Source organism: Acomys russatus, chromosome 14 (genome assembly GCF_903995435.1).
Source record: "Acomys russatus chromosome 14, mAcoRus1.1, whole genome shotgun sequence".
NCBI classification, from domain to species: Eukaryota; Metazoa; Chordata; class Mammalia; order Rodentia; family Muridae; genus Acomys; species Acomys russatus.
The window spans coordinates 19,924,411-19,940,806 of record NC_067150.1 but is presented as its reverse complement, the minus strand read 5'-3'; the positions used below and the strand labels follow the sequence as shown (position 1 = coordinate 19,940,806).

The following is a 16,396-nucleotide window of genomic DNA, read 5'->3' as shown; positions in this document are numbered from 1 at the left end:
GGGTAGACAAGCCGAGCAAGGTCCCACGAGTGTCCTATGGGCCCCATGGAGTGAGTATGAGCTCAGCCTCTTGTCTGAGTGAGTCACTGTCAAGAGCTCCAGTCCAGGGATGGGTAGACCCCGCAGTCTCCATCCCACAGAACACTTAACATTCCAGCAGGGCTCCATCTGTGCTTTAGACTGAAGAACAAGGGTATATTTCATAATCGTGATTGCAGGATGCCGAAAAAACATTAGTTCTTGAAGGGGTTGGTAGAGGCTGTGACATTTCTGGTAGCATTTTTTTTTTTTTTTAATTTTAACTGTAAAAACTTGTTGAGATAAAATTTAAAAATTATTCTGCTAATCCGTAGAGTTCCTTTGAGGTCTTTAAAACCCTGATCCAAGTTAATCTTATCCAGATCCATCCTCCCAGGCCAAGCTCAGTTTGGCAAAAACAGATCCAGGCCTATTAAAGCTGCTTGACTTCTTAATACTTAACAGGATATAATGTATGTAATCAACTCAATTATTTGCATAATAAATGTGCCCATAAATTTCATTGCTGTATGATCCCTAGTGTTATGTTATTAATTATGGTGTTTTCTTTCAAAATTAAAGAGGAAAACCACAAACGTGGGCTTGTCTGAAAAGCAGAGTGATTATTCTTGTTCATCTAAATTCAGTTTGGGTTTGGTTGCTCTTGGCAAGAAATTGAGAATTCAAAATATACCATTAGCTTTGGGGATGACTTAGAGAAGCTTGTGCATTCAGCTCGGGAAAGCCTCCTGGGCAGGATAGACTGTGGAAGCAGGCATCCTGAGCACTCCCCTACATATCCCTGTCTTATCTTCCATCCCTGAAAGATGGGCTATGAGGACACAGGGCAGGGGGTGGGGACTTGTTCGTCACCTGTTCTCTTTGCCCACCCCACTGAGTGTATTCCCTAGAACCCCAAGCCCTGTCTCACCCCATCCCCAGCTTCCCTGCTCCTCCAAAGATCAAGCCTCTCTTGCCACTTTTCTACACTTCATGGTTCTAAGACCTTATCTGACCTAAAATAAAATGGAGTGACTTAAAACATGTCCCTCACTACAAAAGCAATAGTCATTGTGTGCAACAACCAAACTAAAGCAAAGCACACCATGCATAATCCCACGATAAAAAGAAAACCATTTGGAGATTATTGGCATGCCTTGGTTTCCCTTGCAGTGGTATTTTTGTGGTCGAACATACTAGAGAGATCTGTGCTGTGAAAGCTATAGAAAAGCTGCACTGCTTGATATTTACTTGGCTGCTGCATCTCCTTGTTGTTGATAGTTTTGTTATAACAGCAGTACATAGAGAGAGCCCTGCTCATTGCTGGCAGTGACCCCTAGATGCTGTCTCTGCCAGCTTGTCAACCTGACCGTACGTGCAGAGAAGAGAGGCCATCTTGCTGATGTGTTGTCCTCCTGCAGCTCCCATTTCCTCTGACCTTCACAACATAATTGGGTGTGCTGTTCCATGCACCTCCCAGCCAGAGTGCTACTCACTTAGCGTTCATCTGCTGCCTTCTGCTTCAAAGACCCCTGGTACAAGCATATCTCCATTTCCCACACACAGCTCCACGTCCTGTTCTCCATGACACTTCTTACAGTGCACAATCAAACATGCAGCCATTCACTCACAGTTTTGTATCCTCTATAAAGCTTTGCATTTCATGAATGGGAGAGAAAATGTGCTTGTTACTGAAACGTCAGAGTCCCTGATATGACAAAAGTCCTCACAGATGTTGATCAATGAGATAAATTTCATCTCAACTCTATAGAAATCTGTCTATGTAGTGTAAGAGAGGCATGTTTGTGCTAAATGTGAGGAATGTGGTACCCAACACTCTGGTGGCCCTTTACTTTGCATGGATCATTGTACCACTCTGAAGCCATGGTCCTCACTGGCAGGTGAAAGAGTTTAGGTGGTGATGTTTATAGCTCTACATGTTATAAATATAAAAGTCCTGGTATTTCCAAGATTGGCACTCTATATAGAGAAATGGATCTTGTGGCACTTGCTTGCTGTGTTCCTTCTTTTAGCTAAATATTTTTAATGCTTTAAAGATTTTTCATTATGGATCCCAAATTGTAGAAAGTTTTATTTATTGGATTCAAAAAATATTTTGAACAGCTTGTTTATTTATTAAAACTTATAACTTCACAGGATTCTTATGCAGCAGTCTGATACTGGTTAAAATGTAGACAGCTGACTGATATGTGTATTTATCTCACTTTGGGACAAAAGAAGTGAATGTAACACCCAAAACACAGGCAATGAAGCTTGTTGGGAGCTGAATGGGAAAAGGAGGGTGTTGCGTATTGATGGCTATGGTTCTTCAGCTTTGTTCCTATGACTTAATCAATTAAGCATCCAGACTGAGGGACAAATAAGGGAACTAGGTCCTGAATATGAATAGTGCAGAAGAATGTAGGGCCAAAGCAACTGCAGTAGGTTGTTATCATGCATGAGGAGAAAACCACATGATATCAACCCTTGAATTCCCCAAAGGATCCCAATTGAGCAAATAGGGACAAGATAAAGTACCCAATTGGGAAAGTGCCAGAGGCATAGCCTTGTGGTTTCCCTTCTCTGATGCCAGTTGAGATTAATGGACATGCCGTAAAATGTTGACTCCTCTGCCTCTTCACTGGCAGTTAGCTTCCATTTCTCACATAACTCTTCTTATTGGGAGAATCCCTAATGGTCTTGACACATATGCCCTTTTTCACATCCTTATCCCAACTCCCTTGCTTTTGCATAAGTTCAGATGTTATCCCGGAGCCCTCCTGCCTCAGTCACTGGAAAGCAGCACAACAACATGAACCCTTTTTATAGTGTGTGCTCGGCGATAAGGAAGAGCTGCACCATCAGGACTGTCAGACAGTCAGAGACTGAGGCAGTGGAGAGGTGGATGCAAAAGAAGAGGAGGGATGGAGAAATGAGCAAGCGCTCCTTAAGAGTGGGCTGCCAGGGCTGTAAGATAAGAGAAAGATAGGTGGAGGCCGACTCTACCTGAGAATTAGGTAGAAGCACTTTTTGTAAACCCAAAGCTTTTGATACTCAGGACTGAAACATATGCAAGCAACAGACACACGTAGGAGGCTTCACAAAAGCAGAAATAGTCCACAAATGCACAGAGAAATGCTGGAATTCTAAGTCATGGAGTGTCTCACTAGGTCCCACAGAACTTGTGCATTTCTGTTTTCAGTTTCAACAAGGTCACTGTCTCTGAGAAACTATGTCATGAAATTGTAACAAAAGTAACTTCTCAGTTACTCTAAGTGCTGCTCAGACACACCGAGTTTCCTCCTAATAACCATTCTGGCCTGTCCAATGTGCCTCTCCTCCATTCCTTCCAGGACATCACTGATGCCCTTGCCTAGGGCACACTCAGTATTCATCCAGGGCCAGGGCCATGTCAGTGGAGCGTGTAGTCCATCCTATGTATTTGGAATTCATATCCCAAGAGTATACTGATACATCCTTTATGCCCAGGTCAGCTTCACAAAGCCGATGGATGAAATGATCTATGAGATATTTTGTAACATTGTGTGAATGAATTATCAAAATGTTTTTAAAAATCAAGTGTGATCACACATTATAGATTGGCTGGGCTATCATCATAGCTGATGTTACCCAGGAGACCCCAGTTCATGTCAGTAGCACAGATTTGTATTTTTGCAGTGTTTTCTTGCCTTTGTTGTGAATTTTTCTCTTGGAAACCTCCTGAGAAAATGTGGCCAGAGTGCATCTGACCCAAACTTTAACCAGTCTTATATGAATTTCAAAAACTATAAAGTAATCTGCTCCAGAATAGGAAAATCACAGGCTCCCAGCGTGGAGTCAGAAAGGACAGAAGGGGGAAGGGTACTCTCTAACCATAATCATCACTGGGATGTCTTCTCTGATGCTGTCTGTCTGCCTGTCTGTAGACTGGCATCCAGGAATCTTTATGCTCTCCTATGTACACAAGGCTAACACATGGCCTCAAGGGACCAAAAGATTCCACGTGTTCATCTGTCCACACGCTCTCTCCCAGTGCTTTCTGGGAGTTACATCGCAGTGTGTGCTCAATGCTGATCATGGCTATGAGTGAAAAGAACCCCACAGTCAACTGCTGTAGGTCGCAGTAGTGTTTATAATTCAATGTAGTTAATATAGGATGCTGACTTAGGCTCTTACCAGAGCAGATCATCTCTCCGGCAGCTGAGTCATTCTCAGTGTTTGTGCCCAAAAGCTCTGGGTCTGGGGCTATGGACTTGACTCTGGTGTGGCTGCTTCGTGTCTATCACATGTGTCTTCTTTTTCCTCAAGAGAAGGGAGAGCAAAGTCAGTGCCTGACAGTATTCTCCTGCCATATCCTGGAAGTGTGGATGCCTACCAAGACCTTTTAATGAAATTTGATGAGGTGTGTTGTTCCTGCCTGTCACTGGCCAGGCTCATCCTTGGGAGTCCAGATTGAACTCTCATCAAGCTCTTCCTCCATGTAGTTTATTTAGTCATCAAGACAAGATCTGAAGGAACATGGGGGCTGAGCTCATCTTGCATCATGCTAAAGAATTTTCTCTTTCAGAGCCAAGGCAGGATAGAAAGACAGGAACAATTCTGAGGATGTGCTGTGGGGAGCAGGAAGAGGGAAATGAGCTCTTTCTCCCAGGCCTGGCTTGCCTGTCCTACTAACACTAAAAAGCTTCAGGCACCACCAGTAAATCCAAAATTACCTATAGAAAGCCCATGCCTTTCTGTAGGCCTCTCAAAGATGTCAACAGTAGGGCCCATGAGATGGGTCACTGGGCAGAGCTCTAGTTGCACAAGTCCGATAACCCATATTCAATGTCTTGAACTTGTGTAAAGGTAAAACTAGAGAACCAGATTCACAGAATTGTCCCCTAATCACCACAGGCTCATCACAGCATGTGCATGCCCTGCCCAGCCCCAACTTCATACATTCACAATAAAAATTTAAAAATATAAATATATAAAATGAAAATAGGCCAAAAACAATGCATAAACTATGCTTACTTAGCAACAAAATTGCATATAACTTTGAGTTTCTACTACTCCTTTCCCCTTCCCAAACCTAAATAATATCCCTTGGAAGACCACCTGACACCTTTGTTTACAAAGGAAATATTTTAACTTTTAACTTTGCTAATTACAGCTCTGAACAATGAACCCTCATCAGAGAAGCTTCTTGCACTGGACGGTATTAACAGAGACCCACAACTGAGCAACATGCAGACAGTAAAAGACCTTGGAAGATCTCCACCCAGGGATCGGGGAATCTATGGAGAAGAGAAAGGAGAAATATTTTCAGAGCAAAGGTGGCTGGCAACTCCAAGGAAACAACATTTTCCAGACAGTTCAGAACTGGTGCACATATGCTCACAAAGACTGTGACAGCACAGCGTGCACAAGATCTGCAGAAGTTCAAACTAGACAAAATCTTTTTTTTTTTTTTACAATTTTTTATTAAGTATTTTTATACATACATTTATATTATTACACATAAATACAATAAGCTACCTACAGCAAGAACTATGAAACAATCAGGAATTTTGTGTGTGTGTGTGTGTGTGTGTGTGTGTTACATTCATAGTGTGTTGGTTATTTGTATTTGGAAGCCTTGAAGAAAACATCTTTCCTATCTTGGTGAGTCTAAAATTTCTACTAAGGTAATTAATTTTATTCCTTCTCAAGTCTCTGATGGGGTTGAAGAGCAGATAGTTTAATTTTGCAATTAAGCTTAGTTGTTTGGGGGATAAGATGATTTTAGGTCCAGATAGATGTTTTAAGTTGATAAGGACGAGACATGATAGATATTGATTTGCATCAGACAAGATCTCAGCACAGAGAATGGGAAGTGGACGAAGCATCCACAGCTGACTGAGAAGCTGTTTGTAAATGGCAGCTATGGGGAGAGGGAAACTAGTCTTCATCAACAGAGTGACCCTGGACACACCAGACACACTCTAGGGCAGGCCACGCTATTAACACCAAATGGGCTCCACGTTATTGTTTCCAATGTATTTTGGTGCATGTGCCTATATGATGTGTGTGTGTGTGAGTGTGTGTGTGTGTGTGTGTGCGTGTGTGTGCGTGTGTGCGTGTGTGCGTGTGTGTGCGTGTGAGCGTGTCTGTGTGTGCGTGTGTGCGCGCGTGCATGTGTGTGTGCGTGTGTGTGTGCACGCGTGTGTGCATGTGTGCGTGTGTTGTTTGTGGTAAGTGTGTTGTGTGGTGTATATGTGTATATTTTGTGATGTGTACGGGTGCATGTTTTGTGGTGAGTATGTGGTGTGTGTTTTGTTTTTGTCATGGCGCTATTTGTCTTTTAAGAGAGAAAGAATACAAAGTTGGGTGGGTTAGGGAGGAGGTATCTGGGAGGAGCTGGGAGGAGGAAAGAAAATGACTAAACTACATTGTATGAAAAATTAAAATAAGTAAATAAAATCAAAGGGGACTTCTTAAAATACTTAGAGTATGTAATTTGCGAACCATGAAAATTCTTTATATACCTATACCCAAAATAACTACACCTACCAATGAATCTCCCTGAGGAAGCCTACACTCCCGCTGCCAGGTATGTTTCACTTCTCCTACTTTAAAATCATTTTTATTTTTTGTCTAATAAGATCCATTTATGCTCCATGTTGATTTGTTCTATTTTCTTTTTTGTCGAAGGCACTTCTTTCAGTTTTGCATAAATGAAAGGAAAACTTCAGGGTGGTATGGGGGACTAAACTGAGCTGGGTCTTTATCCACACCACAGTAATGAGAATCATCCAGTCTGACACACTTCATGATGAGGCGCCTTCTCCCAGAAGTGTAACAAATATGGCTTCCTCACTGTAGTGTTATGATCCAGGCTGGGTTGTTAGCAAAGCAGGCTGCTGGTAGGTAGGCATTTCCCCTTGCCCTGTGCTACTAGAAACCAGTCCCCGGACCAGACCCCAGGCATTATGGCTGCCACTAGTGACCTCATGATCAGTGACAACAAGGCAGGAGTAGATCCTTCTGAGTGGCACACTCTACTTTCTTGTACTCCACAGACAAAAGCAGGTACATGGCTAGAAGGTAATGAAAACAAGGCAGCACTAGTCTTTATGAAAATAAAATAAAAGCTGATTTTTTTTGCCCTGTTGCGCATTAAACCCAGGGTTTCATGGCCTCTAGACAAGACCTACATTTTAACACTATTATACTTGTTGATTTCATTCCTTCAACATTTCATATATGTTTGCACTGTATTTTGGTTGTAGCCAAGTTCCACTTTCTCTCTCCTGTTCCCTAGTGTTCCCTTCCCCAATACATTTTCCTCATAACTTCTACTTTGTATTTGTTTGTTTTTGTAACACGCAGAGTCCAGTCAGTGCTTACCATATGTGCATAGACGTGTGGCAATGCACTGGGATATGGCTGCCTACCAATGGCCATGCTGTGCACAAGGAAAAGTGTCTCCACTTCCCAACAGCCATCAACTGCCAATGGTTCCTCAGCTAGAGATGGAACTTAGAGGCTCCTCTACCATCCAACCTCCACCCTCTACCCTCCATGCTGGTATTTGTAACTCATTTGATCCTGTGCATGTAAATACAGCTACTGTGAGTTTATGTGTGAAACAGCAATCTAATGCCCAAAGAACAGAATTCTATAGCATTCTTCTTCTTCCTCCAGCATTTACATTGCATTCTCTCCATGAATGGACACTCACTCAAGACTTTGAACAATTATGAGCCTCTGTATTAAATACTACACACTGCAAAGAAGCTCATCTGATCAATGTTGGGAGTAGTTTAAATCTGTGGCTAGAAACATAAATATTTATAAGGCATTTGACAACATGGTTATTAAGCAAAACAGTATCAATAGGTTTTTACCTTGTGCCCATAACTTCCCTGGCCATGTTTTCTGAAATGTTTATAGTGTTAAGCACGGATTTCCTCTTGGAGAACATCCTTCAGGTCCAATAGTCATGCTCACTATTGCACAGTGAGAGCCCAGGAAGATCTACCCTGCAGCATCCAGGGTCCAGTACTTGGTAAAACCTTTGATGCCTTTCTCCATGGCAACCTGAGTAGCACCCCAACACTGTGAAAGCTAAACAGCAGGGAGAGAGTTTCCTAGTCAGTTCAAGAGTGGTTTCCCCATGTCCTACAATTAAACTATATTGTGTTTTCAGCCCTAGAATCTTACTATCAAGTTATGATGAACAACCAAGAGTTGTGGAAATAAATTCAATTGTTTGTGTGCCTCTGGGGCCTCCCTGATCAATAATTCATGGGAAGGCAATAATGTACTTGGCACTTAGATTTTGATTTCATAATGCATGTCTTCTTTGGGTAGCATTGTTCACCCATGTAGGGCACCACGATTCAAACTTCTATTTTTTTAATTACAATTTTAATTAGCTTACAAACTAGTGGGATTGCTCACAGGGTTTTCTACAGTTTAGTTTCAGCTACCTTAGCCCTTCTTTCTCTTTTGCCCCACCCCTGCCCCTACCCTTTATTAAACATTTAGCTCACCATGTTCCCCAGCCTCATTTAACATGTGCTCTACTACTCACTAACATTATATATATATATATATATATATATATATATATATATATGTATATATATATATGTGTGTGTGTGTGTGTGTATATATATATATACACAATCTTGAGTCCAACATCTTGGGTTCCCATATAGCTTCCTCAGGCACACTTCATTTTCGTTACCCATCCTAATCACCTCATGACCCCATCCTCTCAGTCATTCTACTAACAGAACTTTTCTGCTCCCAGTATCCCCACTATCTACTTTCTTTTCCACTATCCTCCTCCCCTATGTACATCATACAACCGATTTCTGGTTTCATGGCTTCCACATATGCTTCACATTAAGTGCACAAACTGAAAGACCTGCAGGGCCAATGTGAAAGAGAAACTTTGTATTTGGGAGGCTGAGTGATCTCACTCAGTATAATGTTCTCCAGTCTCATCTGTTTGCCTACAGATGTCATGATTTTGGTTTTCTTCACAGCTAAATAATATTTCACTTTGTGCAAGCACCATTGTTTCCTTATTCATCAGTCAGCTGCTGCACATCTAGGTTGGTTTCATTTCTTAGTTATTATTTATAGAGCAGCAATGAACATGGATGTACAAGTATTATCTTTGTAGTAAGTAATAAATTCCTTGGATATATGTCAGAGAGTGGGTCATGTGGAGGATATAGTTTCTAGTTTTTTTTTTTTTTTTTTTTTTTTTTTAGAGAAAGTAATATAATTCCTTTAGTTGAAAAACAATACTGAACCTCTGAGATCAGTTAACATTTATTGCTGGAATGGGGACTCTTCTTAATCTCCTGTCCCCTCTTGTCACATAGCTGTGTCTGTGCACAGATGGAAAAGCAATTGTCAGAAAGAAGCAAACTAATATTTCCAGGGCCGAGTTCTGCCCCTGAAGCTCCTGTGTCTCCATATTATTTCTTCTTTGCATTGACGTTTTTGCCGACCCAACTGACTCCATCCTGGGCTCCCTCGCCTATGAGTGCTGAGAAGGACTGAATCTGCCAGACATAGTGTTGGATGGTGTAAAGGTTTAGCCCTTCTGCAATCTCAGAGGCAGGAGCCTCTGTAAGCAGGTCCTGCTTGTTAGCAAAGATGAGCACTGGCACATGATGTAGCTTTTCTTCCTCTAGTAATTCCGTTAGTTCCTGACTCATCTCTTCAAATCATTTTCTATCTGTACTATCAATTACATGTGTAAGAATATCAGTGTTCGAGATCAGGTATAAAATTCAAATGACACCACATGCTGGCGAGGATGTGGGGAGAAAGGAACACTCCTTCATTGCTGGTGGGAATGCAAACTAGTACAGCCACTTTGGAAATCTATCTGGTGCTATCTCAGAAAAATGGGAATAGGGCTTCCTCAAGACCCAGCTATTCCACTCCTTGGAATATACCCAGAAGATGCTCCAGCACACAACAAGAACATTTGCTCAACCATGTTCATAGCAGCCTTATTCATAATAGCCAGAACATAGAAACAGCCTAAGTGTCCCTCAGTAGAAGAATGGATAAGGAAACTGTGGTACATATACACTATGGAATACTACTCAGCTATTAAAAACAAGGAATTCCCAAAATTTGTGGACAAATGAATTGAGGTAGAAATGATCATAATAAGTGAGTTAACCCAGAAGCAGAAAGACTCAAATGGTATATACTCACTTATATCTGCATACTAGCCCAAGGGGCATGTCCCACGAAAGCCTTCACTTACCAGGAAACTGGGACAGAGGGGAGGACATCCTATTGGGACTCTAAATGAGAGAAGCATGGGAGAATAGCAAAGTAGAAGGATCCAGAGGGTCCTAGAAACCTACAAGCAGAACATTATGATAGGCAGATTTGGGCCCAGGGGTCCCGCTCAAACTAAGGCACCAGCCAAGGACAATACAGGCGGTAAACTTTAAACCCCTACCCAGATCTAGCCAATGGTCAGAACATTCTCCACAGTTAGTGGAGAGTGGGATATGACTTTCTCACATACTCTGGTGCCTCACATTTGACCATATCCCCTGGAGGGGGAGACCTGGTGGCACTCAGAGGAAGGACAGCAGGTTGCCATGAAGAGACTTGATACCCTATGAGCATATGCAGGGGGAGGTAATCCCCCTCAGGAACAATCATAGGGGAGGGGAATAATGGGAAAATGGGAGGGAGGGAAGAATGGGAGGATACAAGGGATGGGATAAACATTGAGATGTAACAAGAATAAATTAATAAAAAATTTTTAAAAAAGGAAAAAAAAAAAAAAAAGAATATCAGTGTTTTCAAAACAATGCCTCCAGTATGGCCTGATTTTCCTCAGTCCACCAATGTTCCAAACACTCAGCTTAAAACCTGTGACTGCACACTTTTGATGTTAAAACCCTGTGTCGGTGTGATGTGGCTGATGTCCTGAGGGACAAGCTGCTTCCGCAGAGTAGTCTTGCCAGCATTATCCAAGCCCAGGAGGACCCACACCTCCTGGTCCAGCACACTTTTCAATTTGCACAAAATGGAGAGCAAATCCGTGCTCAAGCCAACTCCCCCCTCCTCCTCCTGACTTCCTCTCACCCCTTACTAGAGGTAACTGCTACGGAGGTACCCCTTAGTTCTATTTTTTTTGTTTTTTTTTTTGAGGAATGTCCAGATTGATATCCAAAGTGGCTCTACTACTTTAACCTCCCACCAGCAGTATAGACTTCTTGTTTTGTGATAGGATTTCATTAACTTCTCCATTGTCATTGAACTTACATGGTAGCCCAGGTAGGTCTTGAATTTGGATTTGCCTCTCTCTGTCTCCCTAATATCTGTAATCACAGGCCTGCACCATTTGATATAGATTGCTAGTGTCAAAAATACATGTAAAGTGGGACTGAAGAAATGGTTCAGTGGCTAGGAGCACTTTCAGCTCTTTCAGGTTGACAGCACTTGCATCAGATGGCCCACAACTGTCTGTAACTCCAGCTACAAGGAATTTGGTGTCCTCCTGTGGACTTTGTAGGTGGCCATACACATGACACACATTCACAGAGACAAACAGATACATATGAATACATTTTTAAAATTTTAATGTATATAAAGCTACCAGTCTGATTATTTGCTATGATCTCGCAAATTACCCTCTGATTATTTGCTATGATCTCTCAAATTCTACCCCTTCTAGGTCCTTGGCATGGGTACTAAATATGGTTAAGAGATTTAAATGTACACTGCATTCTCTATAGGCCTCTGGGAGGAATCTTGGGTTTTCTTAGCAAACAGCCAAAAACCAGGCACTGTGACTGTGCAGGCTTGTATTATATCAACTTGACACATAAACTAGAGTTATCAGAAAGGAAGAAACATCAGTTGAGAAAATGCCTCCACGATATCCAGCTGTAAGGCATTTTCCTTCTTTCCATCTTTCTTTCTGCACCACCCTTACTCCAGCACATTTTGTAGAAGGACAGACTGTAGGTTGGAGGTTTTGAGGCTGGGTTGGTGTCAATCCCTCTACTGGAAATTTTTCCTGGTTATAGGAGCTGGCTAGTTCAGGCTCCGTTTTGCCACTACTAGACATCATAGGGTCACTCTTGTAGATTTTCTGGGAGTTTCCACTGCACTAGGTGTGCACCTTACTCCTGAAAGGTTCCCTTAACAGTTGGCTTTCCCAGTACACATTCTCTCTCTCTCTCTCTCTCTCTCTCTCTCTCTCTCTCTCTCTCTCTCTCTCTCTCTCTCTTTCTCTTTCTCTCTCTCTCTGTTCCTCCTCCTCTTCTTCCTCCTCTTCCTCCTCCCACCTGATCCCTCCTTTCCCTGCCCCCACCTATCCCCAGTCCACCTGATATATCTATTCTATTTCCTCTTCCCAGGGAGATTCATGTGTCCTCCCTTCATCCCTCCTTGTTACTCAGCCTTCCAGGGTCTGCATATTGTAGCCTGGTTATCCTGTACTTTATAGCTAATACCCATTTATCAGTGAGTACCTACCAGGTTTGTCTTTCTGAGTCTGGGTTACTTCACTCAGGATTTTTTTTTATTAGCTGAGTAATACTCCACAGTGTAAATGTACCACATTTTCTTCATCCAATCTTTTGTTGAAGGACATACAGGTTGTTTCCAGTTTCTGGCTATTACCAATAAAGCTGCTGTGAACATAATTCAGTAAGTGTCCTTGTGATAGTTTGGAGCGTCTTTTGGCTATATGCCCAGGAATAGTATAGCTAGATCTTGAGGTGGATTAATTCCAATTTTTCTGAGAAACTGCCCTGTTGGTTTCCATAGCAGCAGTACAAGTTGTCATTCCCACCAGCCATGGGGGAGTGCTCCGCCTGTTCCACATCTACACCAGCATCAGCAGTCACTTGCGTTTTTTGTCTTAGCCTTTCAGACAAGTATAAGATGGAATCCCAGAGTTGTTTTGATTTTCATTTCCCTGGTGGCTAAAGGAGGTTTAGCATTTCTCCAAGTGTTTCTTGGCCCTTTGAGATTCCTCTGTTGAGAGTTCTCTCTTTAGATCGATAACTTCATTTTTAACTGAATTATTGGTGGAAATCTTTTCCCGTTCTGTAGGCTGCCATTTTGTCCTATTGACTGTGTTCTTTGATAAGACATTTTCTTGATTATTGTTTGTTGAGGGAGGGTGGTTTCATCCCTGTGCTGGTGCTCCTGGGCTTTATGCTGAGAAAGCCAAAGGGAAAGAAAACAGTAAGCAGCACCCCTCCATAGCCTCTGTCTCAGTTTCTGCTTCCAGGTTCCTGTCATGTTTGAGTTCCTGTCCTGACTTTTTTCAGCGATGAGCTGTGATGTGGAAGTGTAAGCTAAATTAAACCCTTTCCTCCCCAACTTGCTTTTCCATGATGTTGTTTAATTACAGCATCCTTAACTAGAAATCCTAACTAGGACAGTGGCACATTCTCACGGTCTTGAGGGGACTGAAGTATAAAGGCAAGCCATGTGTTCAATGTTAGCCTGAGCTCTACAGTGAAACCTGCTCTCTAAAAACAAAGCAAAAAATATTTTTCTTTATCTTTGTTATTTTATACTTTAAACATATATAAAATAGTTTCTGTTATAGTCTCAAGCCTATGGATAAATTCTATAAAAATACAATTTGGTTTTATTCTGTGGAACTTTACTTCTGAGACAATGACCTGAAAGTAGTAACTGCAAGAAGTTGGTGGTGTTATGGGCCAGGCTATGTAGATGGCCATTCATAGTATCACTAACATGATTTGCTCTAAATTATCTTTAGGATACCACATGGCATTCAGTATGATGGGAAGAGGTATGTATCAATTTTCCAATTAGGAATCTGTGATCAAATCAGTACTGGAACTCTCAAATCCCTGTGTAGTCCGATGTTTTCTGGGGGAAATGGGAGTTAAGATCCCAGTATCTAGATATAAAACACAAAGTAGCCTACAGAAGACTACATATTTAGGGACACCATGCATGGAGGTATAGATAATCCAGTCAGAGAGATTAGAAACTTGCCTTCTAAAATTCATGCATCAGACTGCAAACACAGAAGTAAATTAAAATTTCTCAGGTTTGGATTTTATAGACAAAGCTTAGTTCTATTGGCAGGCAGAATTCTTTTTTAAAGATTTGTCTTCAAGACTATTCATCAAGACTCCCTTGAAGACAATTCAGAGACTATAAGGGTTGCCTCTCTGGTAAAAGCAGGGCCTCGTGTGTGTGTGTGTGTGTGTGTGTGTGTGTGTGTGTGTGTGTGTGGTGTTTTATAACAGTTTAAATAGCCTCTTCTCAGAGTGTGGGAAAGGGCCACCTATCATATTTCTTAAGGTACCACATCTTCCATAGATAGCTAAAGAAGCTCAACCTTTGCCAGAGTGGTCCAGACAGTAGAACTTTCTCCCCAGTGGATATAGAAATGCCTTTTTCTATCTTGTCTCACCATTATACATTAGAAACCTGTGCCCTAATTAGTTTCAAAAATACCAAGATGGAAAGCAATTTGTTTCATTATTAATCATATATGTATTTGATTTAGATGATATTTAATGAGATATCATATTTCAGACTTCCTATTGACGCTACCTGAGTTGAGGGGTCCTGAGGAGTAATGAGTGTATGGTGGAAGGATATGCATTTGGGGACGTCAGAAGCCAACATACGCTTTACAGTCTTCAATCACAGGAAAGTTATGAGGATTTGTTCCTCATGTGTGGGACTGTTGCCTTTGTAGAGTAAATCCAGTAAGATATTACTTCCCAGCTCATGGGGATACAGCAACAATGTGGTCTTTGTTAGCTAGGAGATGGATCCTTAACAGACACCCAAGAGACTGTTTGGACACCTTGATTTTGGAATAATACAACTGCCTACAGATTGCTGCAGCTTCCTGCCTTGTGCCTTGTGCCATTTCTCTTCTATCTACATAACACTAACTTTTTTTTTTGAAACATGGTTTCTCTGTGTATGCCTGGATGTCCTGGACTCTCTTTGTAGACCAGACTGGCCTCAAACTCAAAACGATCCACCTGCTTCTGCCTCCCAAGTGCTGGGATTAAAGGTGTGCACCACCATGCCTAGCTTCATAACTTATAGTCTGTCCACATTGTTTTGTGTCAAACTACAGACAACATTACATCTAGCCTTATATTAATGCTGTATACAGAGTTAATATTTTACTTTACAGAGTCCATATTAAGCCAAAGATGTAGACCTATATGGATGATATTTACATTTTCAGTTCATTTCTACAGGATTCATGAGTTAAAATGTTTTGTAATGTAAGTGATAGCCTTGTCTGTTTCTAATATTTTTGAAAAATGTTTGTAAGTCCTAGGGTTTACCCACTCCTTTATCAAATTAAACCATGACCATTACAGCAGACACCCAATTACACACGCATATATATTCAATTCCCTCCAAATACAAGAAGTCTAGTATCTTGATGATGACTCATAGATAATTATAGATGTAACATTAGTTTATAAGAGTTGTTCAGTACAGACTTTACATCTTATTAGTGGTCAAAAATAAAAGAATGTAGGGCCTAGGAAACAATAGGTGGTGAGAAGACAAAAAAAGATGGTATTGGATAAGTGAGTTTGTCTCATCCCTGGGAAAGTCTGACTGTCCTCTCAGCAGTCATTAATTGCCTGTAGCTTTTCATCCAGGGGAGTAGAATTTGATAACAGTAGGTAGGAAGTGACCAAATACATTATATCCATGTATGAAATGCCATAATCAAATCCATTATTTTGTAAAGTTAATAAGTGGAGATCGTTTTTTAAGATGTTAGTTTAAAAAAAAAAAAAAGAGAGATGGCTGAGTTCACCATGATACAAATATATGAACCCAGTGAAAACGAAAAGCAAATGATATCACACTAAGAGTGGTCATTTATAATAGCTGTTAAGGCTCATTTGTTCCTCTTCCTCCTCCAGAGTTCTATTTCAGCTCTGACAAACCCTAGTTTAGTGGGAGTATTGCTTTATATTACATGGCTTTCTTGTGTAGGTTTAATATGATTTAAACTTTTTTTGTGTGTCATTAATAGTGTTCTTGTAACTATTTTGTCAAGCGTTTTATCTGTAGTTTGCAAAAGACCTTGGTGGCTCCATGCCAGTGTTCATTCTGGCAATATTTCTCTACTTATGTACAGATATCACAATGCTTAGAGGAGATGGGACTGGGATTTATTACATTTCTGAATACCCTTGGGATGTATAGTATACCTCTATGGTGTACTTTCCAAACCTCCCACACCTCAAAGGGTTTATGTCTATCTCACAATGGAAACATTTAACAAAATGCCAACATAGGATATTATTAAAAATTAACACTGATAAAATAGGAAAAAATATAAATCACCACTACAGCTAATAGATTG

The 16,396-nt window shown here is 41.2% G+C and overlaps 1 pseudogene; it reads right to left on the bottom strand.

Annotated features, from left to right (window-relative positions):
• Nucleotides 1–9,479: 9,479 nt before the first annotated feature.
• Nucleotides 9,480–16,396, bottom strand: part of LOC127198765 (ADP-ribosylation factor-like protein 3) — an 83,348-nt pseudogene continuing 76,431 nt past the window's right edge.